The sequence below is a fragment of the Drosophila biarmipes genome, chromosome 2L (assembly GCF_025231255.1).
Source record: "Drosophila biarmipes strain raj3 chromosome 2L, RU_DBia_V1.1, whole genome shotgun sequence".
In the NCBI taxonomy this organism is placed as follows: domain Eukaryota; kingdom Metazoa; phylum Arthropoda; class Insecta; order Diptera; family Drosophilidae; genus Drosophila; species Drosophila biarmipes.
The window spans coordinates 10,482,141-10,509,574 of NC_066612.1; the positions used below are offsets into that span (position 1 = coordinate 10,482,141).

The 27,434-nt window shown below is 39.4% G+C and overlaps 1 protein-coding gene and 1 long non-coding RNA gene across 4 annotated transcripts in view; one reads left to right on the top strand and one right to left on the bottom strand.

Moving 5' to 3' along the window:
• Positions 1 to 1,375: 1,375 nt before the first annotated feature.
• The window catches only part of LOC108032629 (dual specificity tyrosine-phosphorylation-regulated kinase 2), a 51,914-nt gene continuing 25,855 nt past the window's right edge, over positions 1,376 to 27,434 (top strand). Inside the window, exons 1-3 of one of the 3 annotated variants that reach the window (XM_017106569.3) lie at positions 1,376 to 1,839; positions 13,350 to 13,413; positions 18,184 to 18,231. The gene's annotated coding sequence lies outside the window, so the exon portion shown is untranslated. Of the gene's footprint in view, positions 1,840 to 5,821; positions 5,867 to 13,349; positions 13,414 to 18,183; positions 18,232 to 27,434 lie in introns of those variants that run through there. The other 2 variants (XM_044093953.2, XM_050884994.1) reach the window with 2 other exon arrangements.
• On the bottom strand, positions 7,192 to 7,802 carry LOC127010647 (uncharacterized). The gene is made up of 2 exons (XR_007763373.1): positions 7,503 to 7,802; positions 7,192 to 7,447 (listed from the first exon to the last, which is right to left on the bottom strand). It is a non-coding gene; the product is annotated as an uncharacterized LOC127010647 (long non-coding RNA).

Consider the following 27,434-nt stretch of genomic DNA (forward strand, 5'->3'; position numbering starts at 1 on the left):
AGATCACCGATTTTCCTTGGAAAATGAAAATTGTCAATAGCCGTGGGGTGGAATTGGAATTCGAAGGCCAATCAGCCTCGTAATAATGCAATTTCAATGGCCATCGGTCCAATGCGGGTATCTTGTCATGTTTCAAGTTTCATGTTTCGCATTCCCATTTCCCCTGAAATAACCAAGTAATGAGCTGTCATTACGCACGCCCATGGGGGTGGTTTCTTTGGAGATTGCGGCATGCAACATGATCGATCTACTTAATGGTAATTCATATTTAATGTGGGCTTTGTCATGTTTGTTGTGGTTTGTGGACGGAATTGGGAATTGGCTGCAGGGGTGGAACTTCTAATGGGGAAGTTAGTGAGAACTGCCGCAGATGAAAGATGCACATATGGCAACCGACTTCTCCACCACTTCAATAAATTTGAGTTTTTCGAATAAGACAAGGAACCAGGGGAGGAGGACATATAACATCCCCTCCCCAATTTAAGATAACACGCTATCCTTAATTAAATATATATATCAAAATAGTCCCTTCAATCGAGTTTCCTTCTATAATTTGCTTAAAATATACTCTATTTCAACGTATATTTATGATATAAACAAATAAAATTGTTTGATTTATCTTAAAAGCTCAGCTTTGCTTTTATATTTCCCAATATGACCCACTGTGCTTTGTTCTCAATGCCGTGTCGTTTGAAACAGCAACAAAAGTAAACCCGCTAGCAGCAAAGGCAACAACAATAAACAAAAACACAGGGCGCTCTCCATTCTCTCTCCCTCTCTCACTTTATTACTTTGCGGCTCTCTCTCTCTCTCCGCTCTCTTTGTGTTGTTGCTTCGCAGTGATGGCAATATTTCTAGCGGTAACAAGCTAGAGCCTAATAAGAAAAACCTAACAGATAAAGGTTTGTATTGAAACAATGGATAAAAGTATTATTAATAAGTTAGGAAATAAAAAATAAAAAAAACCAGTGTAACTTGTTACACTAGAGAAGATATGTAATAAGAAAGTTTTACAAAATACTTCCTTATAAATATTAAATTTTTTTAAAGATCTGGTTTTTTAAGTAATTCTTAATGGTATCCTTTAATATCTCCGGAAACTTTAATTTTCTGTTTTAATCAACAATTTATCTTGATCAAAAGCAATTAAAAATTTTCTAATTTAATTTAAAGCAAAACAAGTAAATAAGTATATATATTCCGAAATATGCTTTTGGGAGGAAGATATGTTAAAAGATATGCAAATTTTGCGCGTAAAATAAAAATTTTGGACTGCTCGCTTGGAATATCTCATCCATAGCCAGATGACTCGTCATCACTGCTGTTTGGGGTGCGTTTGCTTTCTGGTTTTGCTCTGCAGCTCGAGTCGCCAGTCGTTCATTCGGTTGAAATTATCGCGCTTGTGCGGTTGCGGAGCGGACGAGTGGGAAGACCAGCGAGGTTCAATTTTTCAGTTCGGGCGCATTGTTTGAGGCTCGCTTGGAGCACTGCAGGCGTTCAAAACTCGGAATCGGAGTCGAGTAAAAAGCAAACCCAGCCAAAATACATCCAACTCATAACGCTCGCGAGTCGAAAGTGAAATTCGTCGCAGCAACGGTGAAGCAAAGGCAAACGCGATTTTTTGAATGGAGTAGCCAGCAAACACAAATCCCGCTAAATTAATCAAATTCAATTGCAAATTGTATAGTGACCGCTTGAAGTTCTCTGATCCCAATAATTAGCATTGCTAAAGTGTTTAACAGTTCAACAGGAGTAACAGCAAAATCGGTGATTTGGCGTGCAATAAGTTGAGAAAACCAAAAACCAAAACAGAGATCCGAAGAATACTGGCGAAAGAAGGTACGAATTGTGTGTGAATTTCGCTTTGGGTCTGTCATAAAGGTATACACATTCGTGGAGTGTTCGGTGCCCCAACCCCCGTAAAAAAGCAAGATGCGAGAGATCTATGTACCAACTCCGAAAACGAAGTTTTTGTCGCACACGCGAGAGAGGGCCAGAGAAATTAGAGTGAGAGCGCGAGAGTTGTGCAGCATCAAGGATGCGGGTCTGCGAGTGTGTGTGTGTGTGCATGAGAACTTTCGCAATAATGTCCTTGGCAATAAGTAGAAGTTGCGATGAGAGCGGCAACCATTGAAATCGGCGCACAAAAGTGGCGGAAATCAAACGAGATTGAGTAGTTAGGGGATTAAAATGAATGAATAAAATACAAAATTGTCAATTTAAGCTTAAAAACGAATGGCAAATATTAAATAAAATTATGGGCCATTATAAAACTGCATAGTACAAGGAAATCAAACTTCGTTCTGATAGTCTTCAATGATAAAATTAAAAAATTAGGCATACTCTTCAATTAAAATATTAAGGGTTCCTTAATGGAAATATACCTCTATACAATTTATTTCCATTTTGTTAGCAAGTCGCTTATCTCTAGTAGCGATCTCAGCGGATGCTGCTTGTCTCATTTAAAACAATATAAATTAATTTCTGCCTTACACATTCGCCGAGTGCATTGACATTAGGTGCACATTATCGCATGAGTTAATGTACAATCATGTACAATTAAAATTAGTATTATATCACACTTTTCGACAAATGTTTGCGCCCGCTCGAATTTCGCTAATCTCCCTGAAAAGGCTCTCGAATGTTTATAAACAAAACTGTATCACCCCAGCCGGCAGATGAGATTAGTTTTAAGTACACTACCAATACTATACAGCTTTGCTTATGACACCTGTTATCAGCTGTGGGGAAATCTGCCAAGCTATAGCTATTTTAGAATCTCTCGTATCCCACGCTTATGAACTTAAAGTGCCATAAAAATGGTATTTTTAAAAGCCAATATCGATTTTATGACCTTTTGCCCTGAGTAGCTACTCGAAGATTTTGCTCGAGGATAGACATAAACGGATTTCGTATTCTAATTTTGTTTTTGCCCCTGCTTTTCAAAGTCAAACACATTTCAAGAACAATCGACGAGAGGAAAACAAAACAGAGAAGAACATAGGCTGGTAGCCAAGTAAAAAACACAAAATTAAGAGCTTTAAGACCAATTTATAGTACCAAACCATAATTGAAGATTAAAATCGGATGGCTCGCATTTAAGCTGACCAAACTCACGAGTTCGGATTGAGATGCCAGCCAAGAAAAACACGATGCAGTGAAATGTCAGATACTTTCCTCATTTTTTGTTACCCTAGGGCCGGCTAATCAACGCGTGGTTGTCTCAGCTCTCTTAGCCACTGTTAATAATCTTTTCGGTTTTGTTAATCATCTCCAGAGAGCTCTTTTTTTTATTTTTCTTGGCCTGCATACAATTTGCAACACGTTTTGAGGGTTTTTGTTTTGCTTTTAGCTTTCCATTTCAGCCAGGTGATGTTCTGTCTTCGCCCGCAGCCCCGAAAAACCATCCATTTGGGTTTCCGAAACCCATCTCTCATTTCCATGAGAAGGTTATCGAATGATCTTTACATTTCAGCATTCGAAAGTTTACTTTGGGTGCTAATTGGATTTGAGAAACGCAATTAATTATGTTCAAAAGCTGAAGGCGCTGGAACTCTTTGGTTTATAGAAAATAGGATTGTTTCAAGGTTTTGAAAACTAAATTATTCGAGATCACTTGGTATTATATTATGTTTATAATAGTTGATTAGGCAGTTCCTTATAAAGTACTGTCTGTGTTTCTTAAACTTCTCTCTACTTACTAACAAAGAAGCAAAACTCATCAGCTTATGCAAATTCGAGGCAGAAAATTAAATGAATTTTTTTGTTCCGGCTCCCTCCGATGAAAACCTGCTCAGAAATTCTAATGAAATTCACTCACAGTGACACAATTATGCGATGCCCTCAGGTGTGATTCGGACTGGTAGCAAAATTTGCATAGGGATCTTCATGCCTACATATGTACCTCTCGCCAGACCCGGGTGAAGTGTCATAAAAAAGTAACCCACATTGGCCCCACAAGGGGTTTCCTAACGGACCCTAAAAATGTTATTATTATAAGTATTTATTTTGTAGTCTCCCTCATTGTTTACCTTGTTTTGCGCAATTTTTTTATGGAGTGCGCAAAAGTTTATGCGGCCTCGGCTCAAGAGAAGTCGAGTAAGTTTTTGGGGCCTGGGCGAATAAACAGCGATGGAAGAGCCGTTAGGTGACCCCAGCCAAACCTCGAGGGGCCAAACCAATTTGCATGAAATGTGGCAATAAAGAAAAAGAAAAACTATCAAACTGAAAATGCTGAGTGGCTGTTAAGAACCAAGAACCCAGAATAAGTGAAGCATGCCGGATGAGATGAAGGTGGAAAGTTTACAAAGCGATCTAAAAACCCTAACATATGGGTCTGTGCATCAATTCATAAGATCCGATTGAACAGTTCCATTAGCTTGTCTTATATCCTATGCTATTTTATGTTGTTTATGTTGAGAGCCAACGGACCTACCCGAAGAATGTTTAGTTTTCGGGTCATTGCCGCAATCTGATGTTCCCGACTCTAAGTCGGCTACTTGAAATAATTTTAGCCCCTTAAGTAAACAAGAAAAATTCCGTCCTTAGATACTCGACTTTCAAGTACAAACGTTTAAATTTTAACACTCATGCCCACAAGCCAAATGCCCAAATACAACACACCCTTGTGGTTATCAGAACAAAATAGAAAATCATTTCTGAACTGGAGTGCCAAAGTTCTAACTGCCATATGACCACTTTATTGACGGCAATTTGATAGACTACTGAAAGTCACAAAAAGAACACTTGTTTGTAGTCGGGGATTGATTGAGCTTGAGTACAGCAGATAAACACGTCTTATCGCCACCCAACAGCGCAGTCCTATACCACGAATCCGATTAATCTGTCGACGTCATTAATGAGAAATCAGGTTTGTTATCAAGCGAAAGACACTTAACCATGTCGAAGAAAGCCGAAGGCAAAGTCGTTTCCAACTTCTGCCTAAATTGGGTGACAAACTTTATGATTCCAACGAATTTCGAGATGAATCCCACGAGAAAATCCCAAAGAAGTCAGAGCAGGTGTCTCTGAGAGGCTATACGATCAGCTGATTATTCAACAAAAACTTGTGGGGAGAGACTCACGCAAAATAATAAATGGTTTCCTACACACTTTAGCTTTTCTCTATTGTTAAATTTAGCATTCAGAATGCGGAGAGGAGTGCGTCACAGTTCTCTGAGAATTTCTATAGAAAAGATTGAGGTGTAGTTAGTAAACGCCGAGCACGTTGGGTTTCTGCGCATGTATTCATAGGGTTTCTTGATCTAGCCTAAGCTCAGGCTCGGAAAAAATCAGCTGATTGTTGCTATACGTTCAAAACTAGTTTCTTTGCCTTCTTTTTCTCAAACACTCAACGCTCTTATCAGTTCATAGTTTTTCTTTATCTCTAGGCTTGATAGCGATAAATAAATAGAAACATTTGTTAATTGCTAGTAGCATGTGTCGCTGGGAATGAATTTGCGGGCGAATATTCTATGCATACCCAGAAACTGGCTATGCAAATTGAAACCATCATTTCCATAAGGTATCTGGAATGATTAGATAGATAAACGAGCTAGATCAACAGTGATTTATAGAGTAAGTCACCTAGAAGATTGGTGTGTTACCATTTTACACACACAGCTAGCACTTTTTACTAGTTTAAGTAAACCCGTGACTCGTTACCAATATGTCTCAGGCAAATAAAGAAATTGGCATTTCCTATAGCCCTTGAATAACTTGTTAAAACAATTAATCACAAGGTACCGAGAAAAAGATCTTAACTTCCCTTTTCCATTTCTATTTGCAGTTTCGGTGAGTCAATCTGTCTATTCAACAGTGATTAAGCTTCGGACGATGGGATAATAGTTAAATTCCTTCCAATCGGGTAAGCGTTCTAAATAACAATTGCCCTTGGAATTCGGGCAAATCAGAGCATTGTTTGATTGCCCTAATTTCGGCTAAATGAGCTCCCTTGATTTTCCGCCCACTCTGGGAAATTCTATCGCACAGATAACCTTCCCTGGGCGAATTTCCAACTGGCAAACAATTAAGCCCGCCTACGTAAGTCTCTATTTCAGTTGGGCCCAGCCTGACACCTTCAATTGAAATTGATTATGGAGACGACATCATCCACGCACTTATTTAATTAACAAAAGCCCCCCAGAAAAAAAACAAAGACTTTGACTTGACAACCAATTATGTTTTAACACGGTTAAGTGTCTAAATCTCAATGTTAAATTTGTATTTTCATAAAAGATTTCTAGGAATTTCCCCCAATGCTAAACAGCACAAGATTTTGACAAGGGAAAGGAGACCTTCGATGGACTTTCCATGTTGAAAATACCCATAGTCTCGTGGGTGGAACACCGTGATGAACTACTTCAAGTGCAGTGCCATTTCAGTGGGCAGATACATGGGCAAAAGTCCATCGAGATTTGCGTGTTTGAGGCCAGTGTTTTTTATAGAAACATACTCGTGTTCAAAATATTGTTCGTATAATTGTCGCCCGGATCTTTGTTAGATCTTCTGGCTGCCTTTGTAATCGAGACCACGCAGAGACATTCAATCTGCGGTCTCAATGAGAATTCGTTTTCTTTTTGTCATCGAAAATTGGGTCTTGGTCGTGAGAGCAGTACGCACGAGGGCGGAACGCACTTGATGAGTGAACTCAACTCTGCGCCAAGTGCCACACTTTGGATATTTCGGTTTTCGGTTTTCGATTTTACTTAATTCTCGGTTCTCTGCGGACTACTCACTCTGCCGATAAGTGGGTCAAGTCCGAAGCGTTTTTCCTTTTATTTCTGCATTTGAAAAAGTGAAATCGCAAAATGTTTTTAAAAGCCGTAATTAACTCGTAATCATCGTCGCTTTGTTGGCTGCTCTGCCCGCTCTCCCCCTTTCTAATTATCACTTACACTTTTGTCGCAAGAATCTTTGTAATTAGTCAACATTTTTTTCCATGTCGCAGCTGGTGATTTGCATTTTCTCCCTGCCACCCGATTGGATGTCATAAATACTGTTTAATTATTTATTTATTTGCAGTTTTTCTAATGTTAACACCTTGGCAAGATAATAATGCCGATTGGCATTGGTTTTTGTCTAGACGGGGCGAGGTATACTTCATTAGTTGTGTTTTACAGAGTTGTTAAAAGTCGGGCTTAACCTTAAGAGTCTTGAGATATGAGCATTGTATTGTATATATTACAAATATTACTAAAATAAAAATTGCAGTTATGAAATGTTCCTATAATGTGTAACTATTTTCTCAGCTATTACGTGTGTTATTTTCAAATTAGCATTTGCATCAAAGTACGGTGTCAGGTCCAAGTTTGCTTTTTTAAGATTGCACAACCTGCTCAAACATTCGACGAGGCGTTTTCGATGGAGGAAAACCAGGTGAGGAGGCAGGTGAGCCGCACACTGCCCACTGGCAAACAAGAGAGAGACGCCTAATTAAGTTTTTCCCCTGCCTGGCAACGAAATTTGTCAAAGAATATGGAAATCGCAGTAAATTGAAAAACTTGCATATTTGAAGCCGGGCCTGTGGGCTGGCAATGATATGATTGAGTGCCTGGTATGGATTTGATTTTCTCAACGAGTTTCAAGAAAGTGTAATTGGTATTTCCACGCCGCAGAGAAACTCCTCGAAAACCGTGACTCAGCTTTGTGATTTGATTAGCCGATTGTGTAATTAAACTTCATTCTACTTCGTTATCATGGCTTTTCATAATTAATTGAAATTTTGACTTTACTTTTTCGGGGTATTAAATGAACTTTAATTATAACTGACAGAAATGGAAATGACGCTGAAGGGAAGAAACGAAGTCCCTCGTCTGAGCCAAACTTCAATTAAAAGGGAACAGAAAAAGAAACGTTTTTATAATTTATCATCTGAAGACATTGCATATAATACTGGTTTTTATAAAAGTTTATTTAAGGGGTCAAGCAATAAGTGTACTTAAATTTATGTATTCCCTTACCGAACATTCTTAAAAATGTTATAAATAATTTTGCCAACTTTTCATTTTGTTCAGCATCTATACTATAGTTATACTTGGAATCGAAGATACTTTCAACTTTTTTTTTTAATGTACCGTATTTGTACCTTCCGCTTTTGGCATACTCATCCATCAGTTAAAAAACTGCGTTCCGTTAGGTTCTTTTTTACTGCCCCACTCCGCCGGTGACCGCAAATACGATCATCACATTTCATCACCCACCAGAACCACACCGCTTTCATCTCCCTGGAGATCGCTGACTAAGACTGCGGACTTGTATTAATGCCTCGCAGATTGTGCCATGACAACAACATCAGCGTATATCGTTTACCGTTTAAAAAGGCCAAGAGGAAGATGTTTATGCACTTGAACGCCATAACAAAAGTTGGTTCTTCAACCGCAAAATAATGAGTTGCAACAGCCCAAAAAACAAAAAAAAAAATGTAAAAAAGGCAGAACAAAGACAAGACCCGAGAGTTTCATCATTTTCTTGCCCGCAGACCGGTGTCTTCGAGAAGCGTTTTGGGTCAAGTCAAAAAGCCAACCGCACCCGCTCGCAAATCGGCTCATTGGACTCCTTGGTCAACCAGGCAAGAGCCAAGCCACTTGACGACGACCGTCTGCATCCTGTGTGCGCTGGGCATATTGGGTTTCTCGGGTCTCTGGGGTTTCTTGAGTTTCTGGACCCTGGCTCGCAGCTAACAGCTGGGCGGAAAACCAGTTTAGATTTTAACTTGTACTACGGCAGCTGTAAACAATCAGAGCTAACTGCCTGCCAGGCACTCAGCCATGAAAAATGAATGATGATAATGATGGTCAAGTCAACTGTTTTCAGCGGAGGGGGCAGCCGAGGTTCTCCGGCAGTCATTGACCAAAAGGCCCGGGCCTCCGCCGCCGAAGCTCCTGGATTTCTGCTTTTGGAGCGGGAGAAACTCGATTTTGTATCTACCCCAAAAGTGCGAGTATCTGAAGTCTGGCTCCAGTCTCGGTCGCAGTTCTCAGTACGTGCACAGAGAAAAAGTATTATGCCTATGTGATGTCATATTTTTCATGATTGAAGGATTATGCTATCGAAATAACTTTAAAGAAATGTTAGATATTGAATCAGTAGTAAAAAATATGAAAACCACATGATTATGCTATTAAAATAGCTTAAGCAATGTCGTGTGATATTATATCAGCATTACGTGTGTAAAATATATGTCAAAATATTAAAGTCTCCTGATTATGTTATCAAAATCGTATGATATTAAGTCATTGGTATGTGTAAGCTCAGCTTTTTAGATCTCTGTACTGTGTGGCCTGCCCTTTGCGATCCGCTCGTTTGCTTTATGGCCTCTCAGGTTGTGCTTTTTACACTATTTGCTTGTTGGCTATATGGAGGAGCCAAACCGGTTGCCAGGTTCATAGGCGATGCCTCAGTCTGCGACTACAGCCTTTGTATATATCTCTCTCATTTATTGCTGCACTTCTAGTCTTGATTTGTTTGTGTTCTGGCGCAGAATTTTTACCTGCAATTGCCATTGTGGGGGTTATCAGTTGGAGATCGTGGCGCAGAATCAGTTATAACTCGTTCTTAGAGCGGGATTTATGGTTGCAGTGCTTTTATTGTGGGATGGCCAACCTGATCCAAAGTTTATTGACATTGTCTATGGTTTGGTGTTCTTTTCGAGAATATAAAAGATCGTGTTTTTATTATTTTACCGAGCTAGCAAGCACCAACTGCTCATGGTCCATGATCGCAACCTTTGGCTGAGCTGCGGCCTACTCTTTCATTTGGCTGTCAGCCAGTTAACGTATTCCTCATTCTGCAAGTTGCCATAAAAAGGCTTCAATTGCCAACTGTCAACTAGTGGGGAAACTGGTTAAACTTTTTGCAAAAAAGAAAAAACGAAACTAAAATCAAAATTGTTTGACTGTTGCATTTGGTGCACATTTCTGCCGGTTTCTCTTTATGGCCAAGACAAGTTCTTGACACTCATCGGAGCTCACGAAATGGCAGAGACGCCCACAGATACTCGGCATACACAAGTGTATCTGTGGGCTAGAAATGGTAACCATAAGTTGGCTACTTAAGCCGAAACAAAGACTCAAAGAGAGATTTATTGAATCATACATTCGGTGTTTCGGTTGCAGCCGAGTGCTTCGACAAACGCAGGAGTAATCAACGAAGCGTGCCACTGGAAAACATGCAATATTGCCAGTCAGTTCCCCCCAAATAACGAAAATCTACCCCCTTTGGTCCCGAACGCATTCGTTATTAGTTTGCCCACATAATAAATGATGTAAAAAGTAGGCGTACTCGCAATTCACCTCGCCGATAGGCGTCGAAGTGGGTGGCAATGGGGGCGGAGGGACAGCCAAAGAAATTCAAACTATAAAATAATTACACAAAAATTGTTTTTGCTGCGCACCATAATTTTTAACATTTATTTCTTCAGTTTCTTTTTGGCTAAAAATATGTTTTGGAAATTGCAGAAAGGCAGGCAACAAAGTGTTTTATTTCATTGCATTTCATTTTTTTGCCACTTTAGGCAATCTTTGTTCGATTTCGTTGGTCGCTGGTAATGAGGAATCAAATAGTTTATTAATGAGCGTATACTTTTAAACCACTTTCAACGGTATTTTTTAATGTGGAGCTTATAGAAAATGATTAGGAAACACCAAAAATAGGTTTTTTTTATAGTTTAATAGTGTTGTTTATAAAATAAAGGTTGGACAAAAAGAAATATTATCGTAATTAAATAATTTAGATTAAAGCAGGTCAAATACAAAGAGATAATTTTGTATAAAAATGTTGTAAATGGTAATATAATATAATAACTAGCCGTTAGTAAAAAAAAAGTTTATTTTATTTAATGAAATTGCTTAAGACACTTAACAAAATCAAATGTTTAATTTGATAAAAAGAGTATTAAGGGGTTTCACTGCACACTGTATCCCTTCTCTTGCCTTGGCTATCTGCGTCACAATGATCTCCAGCTTGCACGTGCTTTGGACACCTTAGGATACCTTTTAGATGGTAGATAGGCCAGCGACAAATTTAACTACTGCCAGTCGCCAGTGCAGCCCATAATCGCTTAGATGCTGCTCACTCCTCATAATGATCGTGCTGGCCAGATTTGGGGGATCGGTAGCCGGAGATTGCGATGGAGGTTGGGGTACAGCTAGAGCTTTAGAGCTGCGGACTACTGTGCGCAGGTAAATCAAGGTGTGCTGCCAGCCGGCTAAACTCCAATCCGCACTCCAAACTCACTCTCCACGGGGGCTGAGCTGTGTGTCCGCTGTCTTGGCCTAACAGCTTTCGAGTATTTTACGTTAATTTACGCCAAAAGTGTTGAGGAGATTTTGCGCAGCAGTTGTTGTCTGCTTTCGGTTTCATTATGAGTGGAAAAATCATGCAATTTCGGCTTGGTTTTCTTGGCCTGCCAGTTGCACACTTGGCCTGGGAGTTGCAACACCCATTTTGAATCGTTACTCTGCGGTTAATCATATTTCTCCCCGTCTGTCTGTTGTTAAATTAACAGCTGCACATATACTTTTTTCGTATCTGCAGGATACTTCAGTACGCAAAACGAACGTACGAGATTTGTTTATACGTTTTCCTTTTATTTTTCGGGTTTTTTCTTGGTCTCTGGCGCTCGGTAGATAAGTGACGCTTCTGCTTGGCCATATTTTTGCTGGGGTCTTTTTGGTTTTACGCGCTTTGCTGACTCTATGTGATTTTACTAATTGGATTTTCCGTCTTGGCACTCACTGTTGCCACGTCTGTTTTGAGTGTGCTCTGATTTGGCATTGTCCAAAGTGTCAATTGGATTTGAGAACTGTTTCGTAACCGATATCTTTCAGTGCAAGTGTGAAAGTGTCGGCGAGCCATTTAAAATCAAAATAATAATATTCATTTAATGATCTTCGCACTGTTGATTACGTCTTCGATGGATGGCAATGATTTATTATTATTTTTACGACCAGCAATCGGAGTGGCTCTCAAATCGAATTTATTTACGTGCCTTACTCTACGCGCTCAGTCAAACCAATAGAAATATCCATTCGGTGGACCATAAAATAGATTCAAAATCAAAATAAACTGAAACAGCTGCCGAGATGCTTCACCAGCTGAGCAATATTATCATTCGAATTGTATTATTTTGTGCCATTTTTTGCTTGCCGCTTTCACTTGCCAATTTTTTCTGTGAGTTTTATGAGCCCACATTGGCTAAAAAGTATAAATACAGACAGTTTTTCGTAGTTTTCCATAGTTATTTAATGCATTGCAAACTTTTTGAGCTCTATTTCATTATATTTTTTTTTTTATATATTAGTTATTTATTTATAACGACAGGATATCGCAAATTTATTGAGTATTTGAATCGGGTTTTTTGGGGGCTTGGTGGACTTTGCCAGCTGCATTCGAAACATAAACAATACGTGAAAACCGAAGAAGCTCAGTAAATATAAAATGAAAAATTGCCCGAGCATGCAAATTATTAAGAGAAGCAAAACGCAATATATTGAATCTCCGACGTGATTCACAGCCAAGCAAATAAACACCGGACCCAACACGATCTTCAGATTTATGAGCCTTGCAAAATGTTTCCCAGTCCGTCGACACTTTCGATTTTTGCCTTTTATAAGGAGGGGCTATCTCTGCAGTTAAGCCTTAAATTTATTGCTTGTCTTTAGCTCTTCCTTTGTTGTACTTATGTTTCTTAATCAGTTTTTGATTAACGTACATTGTGGGTTTCTTCGAAATGTAATAAATACGCTTATTTTACTAATAAAGCAAAAACAAGATATTTACGTAGCTTGCTTAAAGTATTTAGTAATAATAAATACAAATTATTCAGATTACATTTTGTGGATTTCTCAGATACTTTATTTCCTTTCTGAATAATAACTAGTTAGCTTGTATCAAAAACGCATATTTGATGTAGTGAATAATGTTACGAATGTGATAACAAATTGGATTCCCACATGCTATCAAGCACTGACTCACAAACGCCCCCAATTACTGATTAGGCGGGCTGGTATTCCGCAGATTTGATTTACCCCCTTGCTTATCAGTTAAATATTTACGCTGCAGACACGCACCTCGATAAGGTGCAGATGGAATTGGGTACATATAGGGAATTTCTACGGGTTTTATTTCGTAATTAGAATGCAGGCTTATTTTACAATTGTTTATTTTGGGGTTTATTGGGTAAGGTAACATTTGTTGAAGATAAGATGGGTATTTTCTGGTAGAACATTGTCAGCATAGAAGTGACATAACTGGGTCGTGAATTTGGGTGGCAAGAGATTATAATTATACAATTTTTGATTGATTAATTCTTTTATACTTAATACCAAATTCCCCCCTTATATTTACAGAAATCTTTATGTTTGATAAGAACATATTGTGAGAAACAATTTCCTACAAACGTATGTAATTTAGGTAAGTCGTTTACATATTCTAACATATTTTCCGCCTCACTGGCTTCAGTTTTTATGCAAATGAACTGTCGAAGATTAAACTGCTTTTGAAGCATTACTGCGCGTTAATGAAATTCAAATGGCTGCGCAGTGAATAACAAGTGAATCCATTCAGACCAGACTCATTTTTCTCAATCTGACTTTAGCTTGGGTTTCTGAAATGTATGCATAAATAATTGCAATTTATTGCATTTTTAGATAATTCCTACTAATGTGGAAGTAAAAACGCATTTCTATGACTTGCTGGCGGCGCAATATGTTTCGCGGACGATAATATGGAATCACAGCTTTGTTTATTGCTTTGTGACCATTTTTCGATATCAATAAAATGCGAGAACAGCTGGAAACGGGTGGTAGCGATAAGAAAAATTCAAGGAAATGGTGTTTGATGGGGCGGAAGTATTATTTCAGAAAGAACTCTTTCAGAAAATAAACCCCACAATATGGCCTAAACACACGCCTAAAGAATATTTCTATACCTGAGTAGTAATAAAAACTAAACAATCTTAAGAACTCTAGATTATTTCTTTGTTTAAAAGTTTTCGTTTAAAGTGCCTTCCACTTGAAATGGCAGCCTATTACATGGTATCATTTGATACCCCTTTGCGATAAGATCTTTTGTAAAACGAAACCATAAAGCTACACATTCGATGAGTAGTCGAACAACCTTGTTGCTCAGGCATTTCCACACAAACTGCCAAGCGAAATCGATTTCGAATTACAAAATACTACAGAACTGTAAATGGAGGTAATGAAATGGGATTCAACACGAGACGGACGTTTTCATGATGCGTGAAAGTCAACCTCAGCCTTGTGCGGCTAGGAAGCGAAATAAATCGCAACAAACAAACAAAGTGAAATGTAAACATCGTAAAGTACGAGTACGAACATATTGTATGTGAGCACAATAAAATTTTCATGCTCGCCGCGCTGTTTAGGATCGGTTTAAAAAACGAAAAACATCAGAAGTAAAGCCAATTCGAACTTATCTTAGATGGCGCTTGTGACTCTTGTTATTCCTTTTTTGCTGCGAACTGGCTGTGTTTTTTGTGTGAAATGCTTCCATGTCAAGTTTGTTGAGCTTTTGCTGGCAAGGTTATTGCACACGAGAAGCGCTCGTAAAGCAAAAAATAAAGAAATAAAACATATATAAACAAACCGCAAAAGAATAAATTTTAAGGCAAAACATGCGATAATTAAATATTTGATATGTCAGCTGGTCGGCAAACTACAAAAGCCGGGGGAATCGAGTAAAGAGGTTTGCACATGTGCAATAGAGATACAGTTCTCAGACCGCACCCTCCAGCTGCTGGTTGAGCAAGGCGAAACTTCCGCCAATTCCCGGATCCAGAATTATCTCAAGTGCAACGCCCATAGACCGCAGTTGCAGTGGCACTTATGGCCATCGAAATGCAGTCGCTGCATTTTAACCAAGTGCCAAGAAAACACCTCCAATCCCAAGGCGACAGCTTGGCATTCGCCGGGCATTTGCATTTTCTTTTTGGCCCCCTGACGGAAAAATTCCAAGCCGTAAATGGGGAAAGTGCGGGAAAGACAAGGAAAAATCAGAGGTAGACAAGTGTAAACTATTCCACTCACCGGCTTTATGGCTAATGGCCATAATGAATATGAATTATTATGCACGCTAATATCGTGTCTCGAAGGCTCTTCAATATGCAAAAGATAATATCCGGAAATGGGCATGGCTAAATATCTCCGAAGAGGTTTCTGGTTTCGTTAGGCATGGAAGATACATACAAAAATATATATGTTTAGCAAACTTTTTATTTATTTTTAAATTTATTTTTATTTTTTGTTCTTCACTAATCCATTTAAAGCCACTCAGTTTATTCGTTCTGAATTCCTCTGTAATCTAATTTATATCCATTAGTACGCATTCTGTGCGCTTTTGTCATTTGACAAGCCGACACCCTGCAAAATGCATAGTCTAACTTTATTGTAAGCCAAGCCGCCGAACAATAGCCCCTCATCTCGAATCCCCTCTATAAGGAAGGAAAGAACAGGCATTTCCAGCTCCAACTCACCCTCGCATACCTAAATTTATTATCATGTAAAACTTTTGTGCAACAATCTGAGCAACAAAAGCTGCCAAATTGCAGCTACTGTGCAGCTGTTCAGCCAGCCTCCCCACTTCGAGCTCGCCACCTCGGCAATTGTTCTAGTTGATAATTTATTTGAATATTTGGCATAACTATGCCGCAGCCAGCAACAAGAAACAAAAGAGCGAAACCCGTTATATAATAACGAATATTTCGCAAGACCAGCGAAGGCCCAGCTATAATGTGTATCTGTAAGATACAAAAGTGCACTGGGAATTGGGCAAGCAGAACTATGTTTTTGGTCCGGCTTGACTTGACATTGAGGCTGAGTCTGAGATAATGACCAGTTAACCGGTCATAATTTGTTTGTATGACTCTGCCATCTGATTGCTGGCAAATGAAAAATGATTGTCGCTAATTGTGGCTTGGGTTTGACCAGGGGAAAGGAAACCAGCTTGGTTCTAACTTTAGATATCGAGGGGCAGATAAATGATTTGGCTCAACATTGTAGATTGGCCGTTTAAGGCACACTCACACACACTTGATGTCGATTAACTCCACAGCCAAATGAAAGCCCACACCGAACGCGAATGAGATCGAGAACTCGATCTTCTATAATTTTGCAGTTTGCGCCTCTGGCTCTGCTCTTTGTTTTGAGATCCGATCCGTTGTTGCGATCGTCGTGCGTCTCGAATCAAAACGCGCATAAATTTCTATGCTTTTGTAAGTCCCAACCGCTCTTCCCCCTTCCCAAAAACAGTAGCGGCGACCATTAATCAAAAGGCACTACGGTCTAGCCATCGCGAAGATCGCATATTAGTTACACTTTAGCGGGGCGCCGAGAAATCTGATGGCGGTTTATTAGTTCGCCTGAGTTATGATGCAAAGCAGTTGGGGATTGATCGCTTACATGATGAGTGGCCCGGCTGGCTGCGCAGAAACCTGAGCTGACAGAAGACTCGGGGCTTGGCTGGGTTCAAGGCCTAAGAACAGACCCATGGAGCTAATGGATTGTGGGAAGTGCTCCACTAAGTCGAGATTAATTCGATAGGTACACATATGTCTGGGCAAAAGCTCTTAAGAGAGATTGAATCATATCTTTTGGATAGAGGAGTAATAATGATTTAAATTACTATTATTCATTTGAGTTATTATGCTTAAATTATCTCAAAATGTCAAAGCATCATAAAAATAAATCTCTTGTCGTTAAGCTGAGCTTTAACTCATTTTAGCTGCCCATAAATATAACCATTTTGCATTTATGACTTATTGTAGCCCAGAACTCTTTTGTATTTTGATTTTCCACCCCAGTGAATCCTTTGCTTTTTTTACAAGACCCAGAAGAATGGCTGAATAAATTTGTTTGCATTTCTATTCGACTTTGCGTCAACGCTTCGCAAACGAGGGAGAAATGTCAACGAGGCTTCTGCAATTCGCTCGCTCGCATTGGCAAATTTATGCAAATTTTTATTTATTAAATAAACACGCAAAGTGCGTGTCATCAGCTGTTACACCACCACGGATAGTGGGTTGTGGGTGGTGGTTGGTCCGCCTTTTTGGGGCCAACGAACGACAACGACAACGACAACGACGAGGACAACGACAACGACAACGTTGATTGGCAATTTGTTGTAGTAACTACCCAAGTTTAGTTTAATAGGCGGGGTTCTATGGGTGCTAATGAACTTGAGGTTACGGCTGGAGAAAGGGAGAAAGATGTAGTGTGGGTGAGTCAGAGGAGCGATAATGCGTAAGTGATTGTTATGGAGATCATAAAATAGATATCTTAATGGTGGTTTTTTGTGCGCTTGTTTGGGTTTACGCAACACAACTATATAGAGATTCAAAGAACATTTTTATACAGCTATGAAGTTGGAGAAAAGAGAACATAAGATATTATATTTTACACTACACTTTGTTAATCGCTCTTAAATAAACACAAGTAAAGGACATCAAGAACCATTGTATCCAAAGCATAGTTAATTGAGTGTCACATCCTTTCCGTTAAAAAGTAAAAGTTAACTGGTACCGAGCTTTCCAAACTTTTCCTTCAGTCTGTGAAATTCTGTCTGGCACTTGACAAGTTGTGATTGCTGCGATATCGTGTAACCACTTTCGGTTAAAGTCGCCTTTACTGGCCGTGCCCCAAGCCCTATCAATTATAAAAGATACTGCGCCACCGAGCATGAAATTAGTCTGCACAAAGAACAAAACTCCCTGCTCTACGCACAAGTACTTATAAACCCACCCGCAACAAGCCCGACTTTTATGACAATTTGCAGCAGTTACATGGCCCGTCATCGCAGTCGATATCATTGCGAGGCATATTATAGACTCTTTTTTTCACGGTTTTGTCTGCATATTAATTTATGCATTCTCTGTTGATTGTCTTGCGTTACAGTTGACAAGTTTTGCCTGGTCGGTGGTGGGTGTTGCCGGTGGTTGTTGGTGGCACCTTGTTTATGCGGTTCAGGTAGAATAAGTACCACAATTTATTATCTCCTACATGGCACTGCGTTGTATCGTAACGACTTTGATTAATTTTAATAGCCTGGCTAAAACAAGTTGTCTCGACGACTGTAATTAATAATTATTATTATTAGATTGGTAATTCTGTCTGGCATTTATCTAACCATAGTCTGTATGCTGTTTTTTTCCCGCTTCTTTTGCAGACGTCTTGAGAAATTGCGCCAGAGTAAACCTTTTTGTTTGTGGACAAGGTGAGTTGAACTTTGGCAGTCCGACTGGAGTGTCATGTTGCCCGAAAGGGAACACAGAAATAATAATTAATTGAATTTTGTTGCGGGGCGTATCGAATGGCTAATAAAGTTCTTGCGCAAGCGGGTATTATGAAATCCCCAGCAAGGGTCATTGGTCGCCGAGTCAATAATCTCCCATTAGCCTCCATTCGAAGCCTACGTTATCTATATAGTATGTTCGAGGTGCCTCTGCCCCAATTGCTCTACTAACCTAGTGGTACGAAAACGATTGATTGATATGGAATCAGCACTCCTACAACTATCGTAAATTCCTCCACAAACCCAGCGACGACAAAGAAACCAAATGCATAATGCAACCCAAAGATTTATCAATACATGTGCCGCAAAGTGATACTTTTTATAGTGCCGCCTCTTTAGAGTCAACAAATCGGTGACCCACTTCTGAGTGGCAACGACAACGCGACGCGACTCTCTAATCAGCCAGCAACTTTGCGGCTTGATAAACACATGGTTCGTAGATGGAAAGGGAATCGACATAAAAACAGAAGAACTACAAATCAGTGCACTGGCTGACAGAAGCTTTCAGCTGGGGAGTGTAATAACCCCGAGTGGAGTTCTCCCGGCTTCCTGTATGCGATAAAACACAATGAATGCACTCCAATATGTGCCAACTTTATTGTCTGCCGACTGGCAGATACTTGCCACAAACTCTATCTTTTGTCCCCAGGTCCTTGGTCCTTTCAGAGCCCCGCCCACGCCCAAGCATTTCGCAAGCTTTAAAGTTTCTTCTCTAAAAGTTTTTCCCCCGTATAATGCGATGATATTTTTTTATAATTAAAACTTTTCTGCTTTATGGGGCTCAACACTTGGCAATGTTTTGCCTTTATTAGTGACCCGCTGTGTCAAGCCAGTTGGAAATTAACTTTCCGATGGACTTAGTGGGCTTATTGGCGGCGCCTTTAATAGAAAACAGGGAAAGCGTCAGGGGGCGGAAAAAGTGGGGGGCGGGGGCCACATGTGGAGTTGATAGATCCTAGGAACTTATGTCTCCCCTCTCCATTTTATTCTACTAGAGATGGGCTTGATGTATATCTTTTGTTATGCCTCACAATTCGCGCCTCTAACCTGTCAAGAATTTCAATGAGTTCGTTTCCCTTTCGGTAGTCGGTGGTTGGTCTCTCAGCTTAGAACCAAAAAAAGACTACCATAGAAATACGGGAAAAAATGAACAAGGTAAAACACCTTGCAAAAACAGAACCTGTTGGCATACTCATGTTGTAGCTATGTATTTCATAGAAAGAAATAATAAACCCATAGATGCCTATCTTATCAAATACTTTACGTTTTATGGCAATATTTTTTATAACACTAAAGTGTTATAATGAATATTGAATAATCATATTATATGAATTTATGATAATGACTTTCGGGGCAATAGATAGCTCCACCCGTATAAGTTCATTAATAAACTTTTTGTATTGCTAGAAAATGTATTGAGTTGGTTGCATTCATATGTCGGACTACCTACCATTTAATTTTCCACTTGATTAGTGGCCTTAAGCTTTCGATGAATTGATTGCCTTTGGCAGTATCTCAAAGTGAAATTTCGGCGCCCCCTCTTCAAAAACTTGTTATCCAAATAGGTGACTTGGCTAAGCTTTGAAAAGCAAAATAAAACAAAGAGCTCTACCCTTATATAGCTAATTGTTATTTAGTGCGACTGGCAGAGCCACCAACACCTGAAGTTTTGGACTTGTCTCATGAATAATCAAATGATGAGGCATCGCTGCATATTCATGCTTGGGCTTAGTTCAGGATCATCTAACATTATTGCGTCACACACGTTCTTCGGCTCTTAACTGATGAGGAAAGTTATTGACATCCAAGTATGTAAGTGCGCCTGGCCACCTAATCGATTTGCCCTTTTGAAAGTTGCGGTTTCCTGCGTCCATCAAAGGCTATCCGCTCTCTCCATTATTTTTTTACTTGGGCAAAGTTTTATGAGCCAATTACATGCAACACTGGGCACAAGAACACACCATTCGAGCGCTGAAATATCACATCCATCACATGCTAGGCTCGCATCATGTAGCAACTATTATGTGAATGCGATTCGGCGCGGCCCCACGTCCTTCCTCTCCTTTGGAAAACCCTCGACGCATGCAACCTATGAGTTTATATCGCCGTCTATCATTAAACTGTCGTAAATCACAAGTAATTGACATTATACAACAGCCAAGCGCAACGGATCGGTCAAACGATCAGCAGACTGGCAGGCAGGCAGCGGCAAGCAGGCAAATAAGCAACAATTACCCCAAGACAACAAACATTTTTCTCAAAATACACGTAGCAACAATTAAGCTAAAAGATATCACATGGAAATCGTCATTGAGCCAAGTGCTGGGATAGCGAAGCTGGGATGCTCTATAAGGTATTTTTGTAAAAGAAGCGTTCTTTATATTAATAGCATTTAAAGTATGGCTACAAAGAACGCTTCTTTTTGTATTACGAACCCTACAAAACTTACAACTAAAAGTAAGCGTTTTTTAAATAAATACGATTTAAAGTATTGATTTAAAGAACGCTTCTTATAGCATTCAAAGTATAGATATAAAGAACGCCTTCTTTAAAGCACTCAAAGTATTGATAAAAAGAACGCTTCTTTTTCATTAAAAAAATGTATTTTAATATTCCACAATGTAAGAAACTTGTTGCTGTGTGTGCTGTTTTTCAGTTCACCCCCGAAAAATCATCAACTCACAATGCTACCCATTTTATTCCCACCAACTAATGCAAATCCACATGGGAAGATATCCAAAACGATAAGAACCCATTTTTAAAATATTTCGACGTTTGGCTATACAAAGTTCTCCCACCTGCCCGTCCATCTCTAGATCAATTGGCATAGATCTCTTGAGATTGCAGTGCCCAAATGAAATGCACAATTGAAATGCAGCGAAACAATGAACGAGCATATAAATTTAGACTGACACACTAAGCGAAAGGCAGACGACTGAATCGTAACCAACCCAAGTCAACCCACTTTTGTCAGGAGATTACGAAATCCGTTGGCCGATGTGCCGAATGCTGTGAATGCGCCACGCGTAATTCTATATAGAACGGATTCGACTGGGTTAGATAAGGCGGAGGCAAACACTATAAATACTTCGAGATATATACCTTTTGCATGCATCGAATTGTTAGCTAATAGCTGCAAAATGACGTTGCGATTGCATTCGAAGGTCTCCTCGACTGGCAAGTGGTCAAGGCTTTCGATTCTCAAGTCATGACTAGTAAAAAAACACATAAAAATCCACAGATATATGCGTCTTTTTCTTTTATTGCAATAAATTTATGTTTGTTTATTATTATTGTTGGGAGAATAAACAGGAAATTGCAAATCGAGGCAGGAAAAGTAACGCCTATTGCTATCAAGTGTTTGCAAACAAAAGGCGCAAAACATGCTGAATTACTAATAAGCTATGACGATTCCAAATAAAATATCTATAGAGTATTGTATTATATTTAACCGCATTGACAATCTCTGGTTCATTGTAGTCTTAAAAGTGTACATTTTATTACAAAACTCCATAACTCGTCTTAACCGCTTCACTGCTCATAAGTGTAAACGAATCTTAATGAATCTTTATTCCTTCCTTTCCCAATTACAACGTATAATTTATGCAAATTTTGAATTTTTACACGCTTCAGCGACTTCTAATGACTCTCAATTCGAAAGTATTCTTTGTTTAATGGATTTTAACTAGAAAACCGTTGTAATGTTAAAGCATCCATTCTGAATGTCATTGAGCAGCCTAGAAGGCTGTAAAAAATGGTCTTGAGTCTTATACACTCGTCTAGTTTTATTGCTGCGAAGGAGTTTGGTGGTACAGCTGTCAGGGGTTCAACGCTGGTCAGGAATGTAATTACACTGCGCATTAAAATTAAGCAACATAAACTACAGACAACAACATAAACAAGCCAAAGCAGAACTAATTAACATTCCCCTTTCGTTGGGATCCAATGGAGTTGTGCAGCATGTGGGGATGTCCAGAGTGCAGAACCGCTGAGGGGGTTCAGAGTTCTAATTAGGGGATTTTAAAAAATTTTCAAAAAATACTCACAGGAGGAAAGCTTCTAACTATATTACTAAAATATCAAAAATTATTTTTTATAGTAAAATACCATTTCCTGTCATAATAATGCGATAAAATATATGATTTTTGAAGAAGGCTCGAATCTAAATAGTGGATCATAAATAATGTTTGGAAAATACTCAAAGAACCTACCTATTAGCATTATATCAAAAGTACAGTATTTTTATACTTTACATACCATTTCCTGTCTTTTAAATGCGATAAAAGAAATGTTTATTAAAGGGAAGTCGTACCTATTTAATGTTCAAAACTACTCACAAAACTAAACCTCCTAACTGTTACTATTATAATATCACAAATACTATATTTTATAGTTAACAATCCCATTTCCCGTCATAATTATGCGATAAAATAAATGATTATTAAGGGAAAGTCGGACCCCTTCTCATTTTCCCCCACGTACGCCCCTGTTCTGACGGTCATTTACGATCGAAACCGATGGGGGGCAGAACTGCAGTCAAAACTCCGTTCGTCACGCTTTAACGGCTCTGACAACTCCCCTCGGGTTGACAGGAATGTGTTCCAAATAGAACTCCCTGGCCCCACTTTGGGATGAATGGAATTCGAATGGTTCTCCCCTATTTGATTGTTATTCCTCTTCTGCTTCATTTGTTCCATTTTATTCCACGCTATTTTGTTCTATTGTCTATCGGAAGTTGCGCTTGTTGTTAAATTATGCGTTTTTGTGGAAGTACCCCGTCCCCAGAATCCGACAGGAAATGCAATTAGTTTGGGGGGTTCACTCTCTGCATTGGGAAATCTTTTTTTTTGTTCGTCAGTGTTTTGTGGAGTGTCATAAATTGGCGGCGGTTTTGTTTATGTTTCTGCTTGGGCTGTTGCTGGTACTGTGTGTGGCCCCTCCGGGTTTCTTTTTTGACCCACATGCTGTTTAAGTTCTTTTTGAATGCAAATGTGTTGCGAGCCCCTTAAGCAACTTAATGGCATTTTTGACAAATTTTTGAAAATTTACAACTTGACTACTGCTGATAGATGGCAGTGTTGTCTACATTTTTTGAAGAAATGAAGAAGCCAGATGGTGATGCTGACCCAAAGGAAGTGGTGGTCCTAAGGAAGCAATTTGCAGAACCAATGGAATTTTCTGAAGTTAAAATATAAGTCATTAAAAAATATTTTAATAGATTATAGATAAAAGCTAATCAGTTAGCCTATTTCCATTAACGTTTGTCAGATTATTTATTTTCAATTCTTTCCTTTTAAGCTTGCAGGTTTTCGCACCGAACTCCTCTGTAATCCCCCAAATCCCCTTTGGTGTTTAACATTGCTGTTCGCATTTTATTTCTAAAAATACAAAAACTTTTTACTTACGTGCCGCTTAAACAATGCCAGGAATTGGCGCGTGAAAATTGTTTCGTTTGATGAAAAAATAAAATTCAATTGGAAAGCAGTTCAAATAGACAGAAAGAAGCGCTAATTAGCGAACAGAAACAAAGCAAACTCGTTGCAAGCAAAATAAAAGCAACATTGCAGTTGCAGAAGATGCATCAATCCAAGAAGAAAATTTCACTGGGAAAATTATAAAACGTACACACACATTGTCGATATCGATTTCACTGCGAAAATAGGAAAGCAAAAACCGGCAGGCAGGCAGGCAGGAAAACTATGGAAAACCCGAAACTCGTTCGCGCAGGCGCTTTTCATTTTCAATGCAATGACAATCTGAACGGCAGGGGGCGCCACACCGCACTCACGGCACCCAGGCAGCCAGGCTGCCAACTGTTCCCATTAATCGCACGTTCTAGATATCAGATCTGTTATGAACGATGATCGTTCATTATCGTCGAGTTACGTGTTCGTCGGGAGGCAAAACGAAATTCTCATAAATTCTTTACACTGCGGGGAATGTGGATTCCTTTCTCCACCTCGTTTTCAGCCTCATCCTCTCTAGACCAGCGTATATCTTGGTCACTGGGTCGGTCTCGCTGGCGTCTGGCTTACATAGCTTGTGTGTGGGGTTCGAACTGCCGATCTTTTGGGGGCCACCGCACGATCTTAACTCCTTCCCGCTGCTTTTGCCGCACTCGTATTTATTTACTTAGACATCAGGTAACCCCACGTCCGGCGGTGCCACCTCCCCGGTTGTTTACTAATTCGGCCTGCCCCCTGGAAAATCCAGTCCGCCTGTGATTTGTATCTATTTTTACCTATTTAGATGCTCCAGCGCTTAGTCAATGCGGACGATTCTTTTGGCTGAATATTTTCATAGTGCTTGAGCAATTTATTCAGATTATTGAGAAATGTTGGCCTGTGGTTAACAGGTGGCGGTTTCTAAGTGGGCTAATTGCTGTGCAATTGAAAGGAAATGGTTGAGGAAACTCGAAATGGAAAACGCCACGCAAGAAAATGTGTCTTACACAAAGATTGCATTTAATGAAGAGATGCTACAACAACCGAACTTATAATATGGTTTATAAATTCCTTGAACTAATTTCCCTCATAATCTTATATTCTAACCTCAGCAGTTCACAAGACACAAGTCCTGTTAGACTTTCCAATTTATTTTAATGTAAACTTAACCAAAGCGATCTGTGATCAAAAAATGTTCCGCTACCCGCCCATATTTGCATCTAATTGCAATTACAAATGCAAAATGTATGCGGTGCTCCACCAAATCAGCCGTATCTCAGCCAAATTCAACCCCGACGACCTACAAAAGAAAAGGTTTATGGACAAACGAGACCTCAGATGCTAACCAAAATGCCGAAGCAGACAATTATGCATGCCCTGGCTGAAAGATACGAAAGTTTTGCCAGTATAATCAGGCGCAGAGCGAAACTTATCGTAGGTCAGAGCCAGTGAATCGTACCGAAAGCAGGCGTTCAGATAGATGGCACGAAAGATAGATAGATGGGTTTGGTGGGAGGAGGAGGATCGGGGAAAGGGTGAAATGATTCAATGATTGCCAATGGTCGGAGCAGCGACAACAGGCAACTATTGCTACACAGAAAAAAACAGTTGAATTTATTGAGAACCAAACTTCCTAGGATTTTCTCTCTTTAAAAAAAAGGAACAGATAGCGCTTAAAATTTCTATAAGCTGGAGCAAGACAGCGATATCCGAAAATCACCGAAATAATAAAAGAGAAAAGAAAAATGGCAATCTCATCAATTGATTTCATTCGAATTGAAAATGAATTTCATCCAAATGATCATCGTATCATTTCAAATATTTTCTCTGCATGCATCTTGGACTGCAAAAAACTGCTGCTGCTGGCACAATGAAGCCAGCGGACTTGGTTTCGGTTTTGGTCTTCGAGTGGAGTAGATTGGTCGGATTGGGATGGGATTTTGGCTCTGCTCCACTATGATTAAGCAGCGGCTTCGAGTCGATGATGTCGAGGTGCTGGTCAATGGTCAGCAGCAGTAATAAAAACAAAAACAGAAAAATTGATTGGCCATGCTCGTGGCTGCAGGCAGTGGTTAAATCAAAGGCTGCCACTTTTTCAATATTTTTTCTGGTCTTATTTTTCCAACTCGATCTTGTCTATTATATATTAAAGAGCTGCTTTTGTTGTTATGGGAAATACAAAAAAAAAAGGAAACTGGCTGCAATTGATAGGAAATTGGGTTGGTTCGTTGACTTAGCCTCCACTGATGCAACTGCAGATTGATTAAAGTCACGGCTCGTCTTGGTAATTAATGCGACTCCGAATGATGTAAGCCCGACTGATTGACAATGGCAGTTAATATTTAATTGATTACCTCGCGCCAGTGCATCAATCAATCAATTGCAGCTGGATTGAATTGCCAAGGAAATGGGCGTGGCTGTCAAATGCGTTGGCTGTTAGTTTGGAAAATGGAAAGTGAAAACATTTGTCGCAATCGCTGGAAAGTTGCTGTTTGATTTGTAGCGGATATAAGGCAGGGAAATCAATTCAAACTAGTGCGAATCTCTCAGATTCAACTATGTGTGTATCTTTGAGATGCTTTTCGACGGCGCGATACAGACACTGACAGCTGTCAGAGTGTTTCCTTTTCTTTTTTTTTTTGCAAGTGACCAGAAAACACAAATTTATTGCATGCCAAAAGGAAAACAAAGCGAAAAAGAACTAGAAACTTGGGCAGAAATACGCACAGGTACTTAAAAATAGCCATGACGACCCTGGCTGCCCTTAAAATGCCGGCAGTACGCTCTGCCTGGTTTCTTGGATGTTTTCAAGTTATGCGGCCAGACAGATAGGCAACTTTTGGGATACAGTTCGAGCTAAAAGATGCATCGAAACAGGAAATGGGCGGAAGTGTATCTGAACGGGTTAATCGATAGAAAGTACCTGACAAACTGACTTCCCAATGAGTTCAATGACGGAAATGGTAAATTCTTTTCAATGGGAATACAAAATAAATAGATTTAGATAAACTGAAAATAAATACAATTTTACTAATTGAACTTTCGATTTTCTTTTAATTTCAGGTAAGCAAACTAGGAAATATATGCATTGCTTAAAAAATATGGTTTATGTAAGTGCTTAAGGAATATTTAGTGCACAATTTAGACTTCTTTTGGCTTTTATGTGCCACCAGAAAATATTTACCAAGCCATTCTCACCCAGCGAAGAGTCCGACAATGGCCCATCAATTCCCTTCTTATGTGGCATCCACAAGAAGTTCGTAGATGACCCTCGAGGGAGTAGCTCGAATGTAACCAAATTACCCGTGCATAAAAAAGAATTGTGGCCACACATAAAAACGAAGAACCAAGCGGTTCCAGTTTTTAATTAAAAAACCCGACTTGCCAGATCCGAGCAGCGGAGCTCCCCAGCAGTTTTTCCAACTCTCTTGTCTTGAGTATTAATTAACCACTTCCTCTCGGGCCTCTACAATCTCATGTTTTTATTGCCATGCGAATGGTAATAATAATTATTGTTCTTTTTTCCTTCTTCCTTTGCCGAAAAAGAACTGTTTGTTTAATATTCCGTGGGCACATTTGACCCAAATCAAACGGTTGCTGACAGCACTGACCCATTTGGCCAGCAAAATCCAAAAATCGCTTTTTATATGCATATAAAATCGCGACTCGGTGGTTTTTATT